This window comes from Nematolebias whitei, chromosome 1, assembly GCF_014905685.2.
Source record: "Nematolebias whitei isolate Nwh7 chromosome 1, NemWhi1, whole genome shotgun sequence".
NCBI classification, from domain to species: domain Eukaryota; kingdom Metazoa; phylum Chordata; class Actinopteri; order Cyprinodontiformes; family Rivulidae; genus Nematolebias; species Nematolebias whitei.
This window is the reverse complement of record NC_056498.1, coordinates 74,482,760-74,483,151: the sequence shown is the minus strand read 5'-3', so window position 1 is coordinate 74,483,151 and position 392 is coordinate 74,482,760.

Sequence of the window (392 nt, the reverse complement as noted above, 5' to 3'; positions counted from 1 at the left end):
TGTCTCTGGTGTCTTTGGACAGCTCTTTGGTCTTAGCCATGTTAGTATTTGGAGTTTTACAGATTGTGTGGGGTGGACCGGTGTCTTTATGCAGCTAACGACCTCAAACAGGTGCTTCTAATTTAGAATAATCAGTGGAGGTGGACTTTTAGAGGTGGACTAACAGGTTTTTGAGGACCAGAATTGTTGCTGATTGGCAGGTGTTCAAATACTTATTTGCAGCAGTAAAACACAAATAAATTATTTAAAAAATCATACATTGTGATTTACAGATTTTTTTTTAGATTATGTTTCTCACAATGAACATGAAGATGGAAATTTCAGACCCCTCCATGGTTTCTACGTGAGAGAACTTGCAAAGTCGCAGGGTGTTCAAATACTTATTTTCCTCA